At 31.7% G+C, this 12,825-nt stretch overlaps 1 pseudogene; it reads left to right on the top strand.

Annotated features, from left to right (window-relative positions):
- Positions 1-364: 364 nt before the first annotated feature.
- On the top strand, positions 365-6,676 carry LOC114755218 (receptor-like protein EIX2; annotated as a pseudogene).
- Positions 6,677-12,825: the final 6,149 nt, after the last annotated feature.

Here is a 12,825-nt window from a genome sequence, read left to right as displayed (position 1 = left end):
GGGCAACATTCCTCAAGGTCTTTGTGAATTTATAAATCTAACAAGACTTGATCTTTCTCATAACAATTTCTCTGGTGAAATTCCAAATTGCTGGAGAGATAATCCATCACTTGGAATGAGGGAAATAAATTTTTCATTCAACAAATTGTCTGGTGCCTTCCCTGTCTCTATCAGTGAGCTTTCCTCATTGTATTGGTTACATTTGAACAATAACTGTCTTGAAGGGAAGCTTCCATTGACTTTGAAAAATTTGAATAATTTGATAATTTTAGATTTGGGCGAAAATAAGTTTATTGGAAGTATACCATCATCCTGGACCAATAACACTTTTTCTTCCTTGCAAATTCTGAGGTTGAGGGATAACATGTTAGAGGGTAACATTCCTCCAAATCTGTGCCAACTCAGATCTCTCCAAATTTTGGACCTTGCAAACAACAATTTAAGTGGCTCAATACCCCATTGCATTGGCAATCTTACCCAAATGACCAAAGATAGTGTTCATATACGGAAATCATCTGATCCAGTTGTTATCAACGGCGTGCTTGCTATCAATGATTGGAACCATCAAGATGTGAAACAAGTTATGAAAGGAAGAGAATTAGACTATATTAGAATCTTGGAGCTTGTGGTCAACTTGGATTTGTCAAATAATAATTTGGTAGGATGGGTTCCTCTTGAATTATTCTCGCTTGTTGGATTGATAGGCTTAAACCTTTCTCACAATCATTTGAAAGGAGAAATTCCAGAGAAAATTGGAAATATGAAACAACTTGAATCCTTTGATGTCTCTTGCAACTAAATTTCAGGTGCAATTCCAATGAGTTTGTCCAAGCTAACTGCATTGAACCATTTGAACATGTCATATAATAACCTTTCAGGGCCAATTCCAACTGAAAATCAATTCTTGACTTTGAATGATCCATCCATTTATGTTGGCAATGCTTATCTTTGCGGAACTCCACTCTCAAACAAGTGTCAAGGTGATGATACTCATCAAGTTCCTGAAACCAACAAGGAATTAGAAGACGAAAATGATTCAGAAAAGGTGTGGTTTTATTTTGTCATAGCAATTGGGTTTGCCTTTGGCTTTTGGGGAGTTATTGGGACTTTAGTGTTGAAGAAGAATTGGAGATATGCTTGTTTCCGATGAGTGGAGGATGTAGCAGATGAGATATATGTGTTCACTTCCCTCAAAATTGCAAAGCTAAAAGAGGCTGCATGGCTGATCTCTGTGACCATATGTATCTTTGTTATTATCTCTCTTGTTAGTATCATGTGATGTTCTAGTATGTTTGTAACGACAATATTAATAAAGCGTTATTTCAATATATATATATATATATAGTGTATGTCTTCATTGTTTCTCTATAATTGAATTAAATCTCCAATTAATATTCAATTCTTCAGTTTATTGTCTGTTTATGAGATAGTATTTTAACGCCACCTAAACTCATTACATGATTATTAAATAAAACTATATATGGTAATTCCAATATACATCACATCAAGCCAATATATATAGGTTCTTCAAGCCAATATATATTAGTAGAGTCCAAAGACTTAAATAAGTTATAAAGATGTCAATTATATATATTGTATTTTATTTTACATGATTATTAAATTAAACTATATATGGTAATTCAAATATACATCACATCAAGCCAATATATATTGGTTCTTCAAGCCAATATATATTCGTAGAGTCCAAAGACTTAAATAAGTTACAAAGATGTCAATTATATATATTGTATTTTATTTGTAAATAATATAGATTTCTTATATTATTGTCTAAGAACGCAAGTAAACTATATATTCTGGGTAATGTTACATAACGTGTGGAACCAGCGCAGTCGTTGAAGTCACCTAATAAAACTAAAAGACTGAAATAAATTCCAATTCCAAAGTATTATATATATAATTTATTTCTTTTTTCCCCTAATTCCCAAACTTATCAATTATAATCTTGGATTATATTGGAGACTTTTCTTCATGGATAATGAGTACAAGTCCATATGCATCCACTTTACGCACCAAGTTGAACACTTCATTGTCAGCATCATTTGAAGTGGCTGTACAATTTTCATTGATAAATGTATAATTGTAAAATTTAATTCTATATCTTTTTTTTTGGGAAAAAAATTAAAGCAATATTACGATAATTCGAATGTCACTGTTATTTAATTATTATATTTTCAATTATATAATATTGTGCGTGTCTTATAATCTTTTAAATTTTTGTTCTATTTTTATTTTGTTCTATCTTTCTCTCGCCAATAAACATCCATATAATAGGTCTTCAATTGGAAGATTTTTTAGCCTCTCCTATTAAATAATTTGCAATAATTATAGATATTCTCCGAGTATCAAGTTATACATTAATTTAAAGGTTAACAATTTTTAGACATTGAATAATAAGAATGGTGAAAATTAAATAAATTAAGAATTTTTATCTTTTAGTGTGATTTTTTTAATATATATTGAGAGGGATCGAAGTCTTGACCATCTGATTAAATTTGCATAAATGTATTTTCTTTCTCAATGAAACATGTCTTTTTTATCTCATTCTTTCTACATTTGATTTTTTTGTTTGTTTGAAAGAATATAAGTGACATGCTAGCCAGACACTCACTCTGTAATAATGTTCGCAAGTGTATATTGAGTTGTCAATGTTAACTTGTCCCGATATTAACGCTACCCGTTACGGTTAAATAAGATTTTCAACCCAAGCTGAGCGTTGACATGTGGTGTGGGTTTAAATTGTATTAAAAAAAAGCGGATATTTCATTTTTAGTCTTTGATTTTTACGCAAAATTTCAATACTATCCTTAATTTTATATAATATTTTTTAATCACTCTCTAATTTACTAATTTTAATGCTGTTAATTTATTAATAGAAGATGCTAACACTAAAATTTTGAATGTTGATAAAGATTCTTAAATGATGATATTTTGATCCCCTCTTTTTTTAAAAAAAAAAATAAACTTTTGACAATATTATGTTAGCATTTAAAGTTGCAATATAATTTCAATTTATAACTGTGATTTATGTTTGCAATTGTATGAATCGATATTTGTAATTTACTTTCACAAAATGTTTTGGAATCAAATTGTCGTTACTTTAACCTTTCTTTTGTGACTTTAATGTTATTCTCCCTGAAAACATAAACTAAATATTCAATTATTTTTTTATGAGAATAAACCACAATCTTCCTAATGCAAAATAACCCTTAAATTAATATAAAAAAAAATTAAGAAATGAGACAAAAAGAAGCAAATCAAGCCCCTCATCATGACAGAGGCAGGACAAGTAGTCCCATCCGATTCTCCCCACTTGAATTGATCACACAAAATTATTTTGTTTAAACTGATACTACCTCCGATCCTTAATATAAGACCCTGTTTGACTTTTAATTTGGTCCTAATTATAAGACCCCAATCCATTTTATCTCTCATATTTATGCATTTTTTTCCAAGATAGTCCTTCTAATAATTATAGTTCTAACCAACACACTTAATTAGCAAGGATATTTTAGGAATGACAACACTTATTTGTTATAAATAACTAACTTAACTTACTTCCTTAATCTCCTCAAATTAGTCAACTGGGTCTTATAATTAGGATCGGAAGTAGTATTATAATTTTTTATATAATTCATTAAATATAGAAGCTTTCACTTGGGATGGGTGGAAGAAAGACATAAAAGCATCTTAGTAGAGAGGTAGGCGATACACTTCTCATCAAGCTCTCTCGTGATATTAATTTGATACGTATATTTATTGTTTTCTTCTTGCCCGATATACTTTTGTTTTAATTAATTAGTAAAAATTTCCTACTTGTTCTTTGCATATATGTACAATGCGTGCTCATGATCAACTTAATTTGTCCAAGTCATTTGACTTTAAAGGGTAGGTTAATTGCGTATATAGATCTGACTGGGTTGGGAAGGTGCAAAGTTGGTTAAAGTAAGTTAATTTGTTGTGTATTCGGCACGTCAGTATGGGTTTGGTAATTAATTGTTCAACTTATCACCAAACGAGTCTTGCTTATTTATTTGAAATTGGAAGCAAATATAAGATTGTTTGACTGTTTTTTATCCAAAAAAAAGGTTAAAATATTTATAAATTTCTTAAATCTTTAAAAAAATACAAAAATTTTATTTTTCTTTTAAATAACTATCAAATATTTGCACATGCTTATCCAACGGTCTACATAATAATCATCAAATAAATCTTTGCTTGATTATTCAATTGTGTTGGTGAGTTATCCAATCTAATCGTTCAATTAGATAATTCTAAGTATAATTTCTAGAATTAATTCTAAATTAATCATTAGTTTTAATGGGTTTAATAAACTGGCTTTAAATCATTATAAGTTTTCTAGGGGTTTAAATAGTGTTATTGAATGAAGGATTTTACATGTTTAAATTAGGTTATTAAACTTATTAAGCCTGTTTGGATGGGCAGTTGGTGGGCCAAAAGAGCTTAAACTGATGATAAGCCCATTTGTAGGAGGAGAAGGTGTTTGAGAGAGCTTTTGGGCCACCCCACTTCAACACCAAAAGTTAGATTAAACTGTGCGTTGTGATAAGCTACATGAAGGAGCTTTTTCAAATTGAATCGTGCTTATATTGGACATTTAGGAAAATAATTTTTTTATCAAATGATTATTTATTCCTCCGTCCAATTATCTCATTTTTATTCCTGTCTTTCCTCATTTATTCTTATCTCCTCATTCGTAAAACTCAGACCTTAGTCACTGGAGAGAAGAGGCTGCGCCGTCGGCTCTGTCGCGACTCCCCCATCGATTTCCTTTCAGACTTTGATGTGGAGCTCAGAATTGGTTTCCCGTTATCCAATTCCACGGACTTGATGGATGAGCTGGGTTCCTGAGAATACGCACTCTGATCTAACCAGCTCTCAAACCCATAGAAACCCCTGAAAGGAAGCATCTTGCTTGCTTCTGTAGAACGTGAGGGATGCAATATAGTAAGAAACGTTAACGAACACGTAGAGGTAATGCGAAGTGAAAAGTAGAGAAGGTCTGGGACGTAAGGCGTGATGGGCAGCTTTTGGGGTGGAAGAGTACGTACATGGAAGACAGACAGTGAAAAGCAGAGGGGAAAAGAATAGTAATAAAGAGCGAAGAGAAGACAAAGGTAGAAAGGTTTGAACTGTAGTAGAAGAGAATGAGCCCATCATTTTCGTCCGGTTGGCCATTTATTTTAATTTTATTGTATTACGTAAAATGTTTTTTTAATCATATTTTATTGTTTATTAAAACTCATATTTCTCTTGGTTATTTTATAACCAAACTTACTTTTACTCAATTATAATCCAAACAACTTTTTACCAATCTCAATTTTACAAACTAACTTTTCTAAACTCATATCCAAACACAATTCAACTTATCTAATTTAACTTTTATCCAATTTAACTTTTCTAAAAGTCAAATTGACAATAAGTTATTTTTTCAATCGCTAATCCAAACGGACCCATTGATTCTGTTATTTTATCATTCTCCTTTTGATCCAATTAATTGAATTGGTAAAGAAAGTGAACTCTGTAAATCTTAAGTTGCACTTTTGGTCCAATTTAATTATGAAAAATCTTGCATAGGAACTCTATAAGTATTCAATTTTATTTTTTTTTTCAGAATTGTTATTGTCTCCAAAGTATTAAAACAGGAGCATCGGTCACTCTTCTTTTAACACCCAGTTACTTTGGAGAAAGGAATGTCTCCACTTATTCTCTCCATTTTCTCTCCACTTACAATCCTCTCCCTGTTACGTTGGCACTTAATTTTGATGAGAATTGCTTACGTGGCAACTACATCATTCTTACCTCTCCTCCTCGTCATCTCCCCTTTCTCTCTCCTTCAAAAAACTAGACACCATTTGGCGGACGCAGCCATAATCGATTTCTACAGAAAGCCCCTGATCTTGAGCTCATACAACAAAGCTTCGTCTTTATACCCATCAAATCATCAAGCTTGGTTCATGGAACTTTCTTGGGAATCTGGCAAAAAGCACTTTTAAAATTATAAAATTGAAATAAATTTTTTTCACATATTTATTTATTTTGTATAGTGTAAAATTACTTTTAAAATCATGATTTGGTTTTGTTCAAACATGATTGACAGTTTTGGAATCAAAGAGAGTAACAGCTTCTTCTTCCTCTTCCATTCATTGTTTCATAATCATAGATATAATGAATCTGCTATTCCTTATTTTGTTGGTGGAAAAAGATGCCATTGTTTTTAATGCACTCAATTAATTGCCCTACAAAAGGCGCATTCTGATGCGGATGGATGAGCTGAAACAGGTCTTTCTTTAGACCCCATCCAATAATGTGGTGGCACAACTAGTTTTCAAGCTTTTTGTCTTTTTCTTTTTCAACCAGAACATGGTTTTCAAGCTTTTTCAAATAATCATAAAGGACGAGGTTTATGAGAACCCAACTAGGTCATGGATTGGATGAGTCACCAACATTTTGCCATTTTTCCGACGTCGGCGCAGAAAAGTTCTGGGTGGTTGGCTTTCCAGCTCTCAGTGACCAGCGTCAGTTGGGTGAGTCCACGAGGAAGGAAGATGAATGTTCATTTCGGGACTGCAGGAGGGACGATGACGATGTGGCTAATGGATTTATAGGAAGGAAAGAGGAAGCAGAAAAGGAGTGAATGAGGTGATGAGAAAACCACACAACTTAAGTCTATGAGTTGTAGACCGTGGAAATATTTTTTCAGAGTCACTTGTAAAATTTTTTGAGGTAGTGAAACAAATATATGCTAGAAATTAAATAGCATAAAAGATATTATATTTATTAATGTGAAAACACCTCCATATAATGCAAGAATAAAAATCACGAGTTGTTGAGACCCAAAATAACAATTCCCCTATAATAAAAGACATGGTACAAGAGAGTTCCGAATAAATGCATAAATAAGTGCAAACAAATAGCCAAACAACCAAAGTTACAAACTTACAATGAAGAATAAGAAGCTGAAGAAATACTCAAACCAGAAACTACAGGAAGAACTTAGCAACTTTCATACCAGGCAATGAATTAACGATCCAACTATTAAAAATGATGCACTAGATGTTGCTAATCTACTGATAAATTTCAAGTCAGTCTAAAAGTTGATCCATTTTGATAGAGTCGCCCTTTGAAATAAAGAAGTTAATGTTCAAGAGATATAATACCAATCACTTCAGGATCATTGATGCATCTACCCTAATTCTTTCATATTCCTCCTTTTTTTTCCGAATAACTTTTGTTTATTATATTCTCTCCGTTCAAGATAAAAACATCAAAAAACAAAATCATATGACTCAAAAAATTGATTAAAAATAATAAATATGTAAAGAAAAGGAACTTATTTTTCTAAAACACCCTTATTTATTAAGAGGATAAGTGAGGAGAGAAAATGGTTGAAAAAAGAGATGAGAGAAAATAAGTAAAAAAAAAAAAAAGATGAAAGAGACATATAATTAATTAGGAGTAAAATTTAAAAAAAATTAAATGCTAAAACAAACACCCTCATATTTTGAACAAGAGGGAAACTACCTACTACTTATATTATAATCATGACTATTACTCTTGCACTCAATGAGATAAATCTTGTAACATCCGAATTTTCTGACTTAGAAAAAGCAAAAATGAGAAAAGTTGTTTAAAATTATTTGGTGCCTGAATAAATTGGGGGAAATATGAATATTAATTTTAAATATTTATAAATTTTTTGGAAAAGTTTATTCCCCCAAAAGTGGCTTAAATAATTTTAAAGTTATTTTTAGAGAAAAAAATGGATTAGTTCCTTAGAAAATTCTTAAAAAAATACTTAGAGGTTTCTAACTAACCTGGAAATTTTAGAGAAATTATTTTAGGTGACAAAGAAGGTAATTGAGGCATAAAAGCCTTAAAATTATTAAGGATTAATTTCTAAAATTAAGGACTATTTTCTTCAAAAATCCAAAAAAAATAGTTGGGAATTGATTTTTGACCCAGAATATTATGGAAATTATTTTAGGAGTCAAGGAAGCCATTGGATAAGGAAAATCCATATAAAATTGTGGAATAATTTTTGGGTTTATTTTACAATTACAGAAAAATTTAAAAAGGGGGGATGGAAGTGAAGACAAAAGTTTGTTGAAGGGTATAATGGTCATTTCGACCCTCCCTATTTGATTAAACTGGCAGCTCCTTCTTTCTTCTTCATTCAGCATCGAAAACCACAGGAAAAATAGAAAGAGAGACGAGAGAACGGCGGAGAAGGAGAGAAGGAGAAAGTACCGATCGGAAGCCTGAAGCTTGCATGCAATCTTGGTTTTCGACCGAGGTGAGCCTCATGAGTCCCTTCCCGGTTTCATTTTCTTTAGTGGGTGCTATTTTTGGGTGTGATTTTAGAGAGAATCTTGGTTATAGTGAGAGAAAGTGTGGGAAGGGAGAATCTAAACTATGATGTCATGTTGAAGGATGACAATGGATGGTGTAATGGTGGTTTTTGAGTTTGGATGTTTCTTTTTCCCTCTTTACCGTGAGAATGTGAAACAGGGGGTGTGAGTTTGGTTCATGTGTTTCGGGTTGCATTGTGCTATGAGAGAGAGGAGTACGAAATTCATATATATATTGCTTTGCATGTGAGTTTTCTTGTTCATGACTTCCGAAACAGGGGACAAGCAATCTAATATGAGGCTTGGAAATTTCTGAGTTTGAACTTCAAGAGTTGGATTTCTGGAAGTGCATGTGATATTATATATATTTCATTTTTGTGTTGACTGGATCGGGAGTCCAATGAATCAAGAGAATGGCGTTGGGTTTTGGGTGTGAATGAAGAAGGAAATACAGTGTATAAGGATGTCTTCCGGCTGCAAGTTGAACAAGTATTTTAGGTTATTAAATTGCGTTTAGAAACTTCAAATGAAGTGGGGCCGGCATGCTTTAGGGACGCGACATAGTCCTTAAATATAATAACCACTACAAAAAAATATTTCATCACTGATGGACTTACCGACGGAACATTTTCTGTCGCAGAAATCCGTTGAAAATCCGTGGCAAATTTCTGTCCATGGAATATTTCCATGACTAATTCTGTCGTTAAATTCTTTTTTCGACAGAATTAGCCATGGGATTATTCCATCAGTAATTTTCGTCGGAAATCCGTGACAAATTTTGTTGGAAATTTCATCAGAAAATTTACCCACAGAATTTTTGATGGATTTATGACGGAAATTACCGACGGAATATATTTTGTGTGTGGCTAATTTTGTTAGCAATATTTTGTATTCATTAATTTCTTTTCCTCTAAGATACTATGTAATTAGAAATTTTATAACTTTATTCTTATAAAATGTAGTAATTCTATTTTTTTCATGAGGTAAAAGACTATTTTATGTAAGAAAGAAACCAACAAAAATCTGGTAAAAGGACATAGTGAAATCCTGACGGCATTGGTGAACTATACTAATTCAATCTTTGCACTTGATTAAGTTAAATATGAAAAAAAATTATTTTGTCACTTATTGGTTGATTGTGACTACGTCAAATTAACTGAATATTATTTATCCTAATATAGAAGAATAAATGAGAGAGACAAAATTGAATTTTACTAATATTTAAAGAATAGACATATGAAGAATATAACGAGTACAAGGCAAATATTTATATAGAATGGTTTATAACAATATTGCTAACATATTAGTATTGAGTTTGATAGAACTATAACAAACAACAAAATTCTCCTACTAAATATTTAACATGGTTATATTTTCAGGATTTGGATTCAACACTTTGATTAAAAAATTACAACTCCTATTAATTAAACAAAGTACTTAATGATTTGATTGCTCATTACAATAAGTCACAGCAATCATCATTATAATGTGAGAGATGTATGAATTCTAAGTATCATCTCTTGTAATTTATTCATGACAATATTATTCTCCTTTTTTACTCCATATCTTCATGTAATTTGATCTTTTCAATGTTATATTATATATATATATATACACACACACACATATCTTATCTTTTTTCAATAGATATGGATATTTTTAAACTGAAAAATATCAAATTATTTCAAATTACACTGAAAAAATTAAACTGATATTTAATAGATCATATAATAATATATTAATTTGAAAAATTAATATTAATAACGGTTTAGAAATCATACAATTTGAATGTTTCACTGTAACTCAAAGAACATAAATTGAAATATTTTTAATAAATTCCTAATAAATAAGAATTAGAACCTTATCTAAATTTTAAAAAAAAAGTAAATATCAAAATAGCTTATTCTTCTTTTTTTTTCTTTTTTCTTTTAAAGTTAATCCACCATAGCTAGCATTCATAGCATATTTTAAATACTAATTAATATAAATCAAATTATATCAACAAAATATATCAGTATTAATATCAAGTTGGCTAGATATTGACTAAAAAAAGCTGGCCAAACACTATAATATTATTCTAAATATAAATATAATTATTCTTGTGTGTGAAAAATAGTAAGACTTAAATTTAGGCTTATAATTTATAAAAGCAAATTTTGACCTATGAATTTTTTTTTTTGGAAAAAATTGGTAAAAAATCCCTATTTGAAATTTTAATTGGCTAGAAGGACCTGAATTGTGCAAGTGTAAGTATGATCTGTGAGTGCAACAATTTCAGGTCCCTCTGACTAATTAAAATTTCAAACAGGGATTTTTACCAATTTTTTTTGGTGAAAAATCATATTTCATTTATTATAAGGCTACATTTATTTTCCCTCCAAAAATTTTCACCTTCCCCCTGTTGAACCCTAATCCCTCTCCTCTCTGCCTTCTCATATGCAAGCCACCCCTAATTCTCCTCTAATTTTGCCTTCTCATAGTTCGCAAAGTTGCTTCCTCTTCTAACCACTAGTAGCCTCGCCATTGCTCCTCCTCCACTCACTTCGGCGATCTTGTCTCTCACTTTACCTCGAAATCATCGTCTTCCTTACTTCTACCTCTGTTGCTTTCATCTGGTATCTTCTTTTCTCTTAGTCACTGAGAGCTTTCTTTTCCAACTTCACACACAGCTGTTACGTCTCCTCTACGTCTTCGCTTCACCGTCATCATCTCCATTGTGCTTCACGGCCTTGTGTTCGTGCATGGGTCAGTCATGGGTCCTAATGGTTTGAGCTTCTTCCCGAGCCATTTTTGGTTGTTGTGACTCGTGCTTGTTAATGCTCTGCTTCGTGCTTTTGCCTTCAAGTAAGCTTTCGTTTTCCTGCTTTTGTTCTTATGACATTATGATACATTGGTGATTTGTTATTGATGATTTGTACTTTGCACTTTTGGCATAGATTTACGCTTTGCCAATTTTGGAACAAGAGTAGTTGGCCTCTCTCTTCTTCGGTTCTGATGACCACACGATTCCTGGAGAACAAATTGAGGTTGGGTTTTTTTTTTTTTTTTGAAATTTCACAAAGAAGTTACTGACTTTAAGATTTTGAATGCATGAGCTATAAAATTTAAATCTTACTTGCTTACTGGGCAGTCTTCCCCTTCTTTCTTGTGGCTATGTTGTTTTTCTTTTCCTCCTGAAACTTTTTTGAAAATTCTATGCCAGCATTGTTGCTGTTTTTTCTTTTATTGTTTAATTTATAGAGTTCTTTGGGATAGGCTTGTTCTGGATTTACAGGCCCATCCTCATTTATGCAGCGTCTTCGCATTTTGAATATTATTGCTTGTTAATGCTAGCCATTTCCTACCTATCCATGTAATCCTGAGAAATGCATTATGTTCTTTTTTGTCATGAATATCACATTGTCTTCATTCTTTGTGTTTGGCTTGATTTATGTTTGTGGCGGATGAGGAAGGTTATTGCTTTTTATATGGCCTCATTAGAGAACCCGAATATCCATTTTTGCAATTTGTACACCACAAGTTAACCAATTATTCTGAACTAGAAATGGTTTCTTGAAAGATAAAGTACGCCTTTAACCTATCAAAGGCTAAGAATCCATTAAACCATGAATGAAGTAATACTAAATTGTCCTAGAAGTATGTATAATACCTTATTTCAGTGTTTCAAAAGTGAAGCTTCCATTGAAATTAAAATCGTATACTCCCTTCAGTCCTTATTACAACTCACATCTAACTGCCTTTTCAGGACTAAGAAAGACTCTTCTCAACTTTATTTAAGAGCATAGGAAATCACTATATTAGACTTCAAGACTCCTTTCCTAATGAATTAGTAACTGCAATATTCACAAAATCAGGAACAGTGCATTCATCTTGTGACTTTTATGCAAATACATGATGTCCGATTTATTGAACTAAAAAGGGGTGTAATTATGGGAAAGTAGAGTTAAATGCATCAAGTAATGTATGAAGTAATATTTTAAAGAAAAATACTTTACTTCAATGTTTCAAAAGTCAAGACTCTAAACCACACATCAGGTTATCAGATTCCATTGTACATATAAATATATGCATTCTAAAGTTGAAGAGTTCTTCTATGTCGTCACAATTTGAAAGTCAGAGCTCGCCAATTCTCGCATTCAATCATTACAATTTCTGCTTCTGTAAATCAATTGGCACGCTCTATTTCCATCCTTTGATTTTTCAGTCCATTAAAAGTTTCTTCTTCCTCTTCTTTATTTTTCGAAAAACAAAAAAAGCCTTCTTTTGCAATGCTGAGTTCCTTGTATTCTTTCTTCATTTATTTTTATCTCTATCGTTCTTCTATAGTTGTTCTTCACCTCATTCCAGAAAGCCTTCTGTTATCAAATATTCTACCCAAGCATTTCAATTTCTCCTTGTGCTTAATGCTTTTCGTGCGCTTTATAGTCTTCCATGG

This window comes from Neltuma alba, unplaced genomic scaffold, assembly GCF_004799145.2.
Source record: "Neltuma alba isolate B1F8T4 unplaced genomic scaffold, ASM479914v2 tig00010239_pilon, whole genome shotgun sequence".
NCBI classification, from domain to species: domain Eukaryota; kingdom Viridiplantae; phylum Streptophyta; class Magnoliopsida; order Fabales; family Fabaceae; genus Neltuma; species Neltuma alba.
Note: the sequence above shows the minus strand (reverse complement) of the source record. Positions and strands in the feature narration are given on the sequence as shown.